Source organism: Lipotes vexillifer, unplaced genomic scaffold (assembly GCF_000442215.2).
Source record: "Lipotes vexillifer unplaced genomic scaffold, Lipotes_vexillifer_v1.1 scaffold182, whole genome shotgun sequence".
Lineage (NCBI taxonomy): Eukaryota > Metazoa > Chordata > Mammalia > Artiodactyla > Lipotidae > Lipotes > Lipotes vexillifer.
Window position 1 is genome coordinate 5,802,082 of NW_006798798.1, and position 335 is coordinate 5,802,416.

At 51.9% G+C, this 335-nt stretch overlaps 1 protein-coding gene across 1 annotated transcript in view; it reads left to right on the top strand.

The window, feature by feature from the left end:
- RBM42 (RNA binding motif protein 42) overlaps positions 1-335 on the top strand; it is a 7,737-nt gene that overhangs the window by 6,114 nt on the left and 1,288 nt on the right. The window lies entirely within an intron of this gene.

The window sequence follows — 335 nt, forward strand, 5'->3', positions numbered from 1 at the left end:
CATGTGGGATCTTCCCAGACCGGGGCACGAACCCGTATCCCCTGCATCGGCAGGCGGACTCTCAACCACTGCGCCACCAGGGAAGCCCACTAGATTGTTTTTTAATGAGAATTGTCTCCCTCCCACTGCTTTGTCTTATGTATAATAGTTTTTTGATGTGTTCAGACTGGTTGGTTTGTAGAAGGTCCTACCCTTTGTGAGATTATTTCTGCCTGGGGTAGACTAACTTGTTCTCAGAGAGTGTCCTCAGTCACCACCAGAGCTATGGGGCAGCCACAGCGGTGGCCAAGGAGAGGGGCCTGCCTCCCATCCTAGTCCTTGACTTCTGCCTCTTT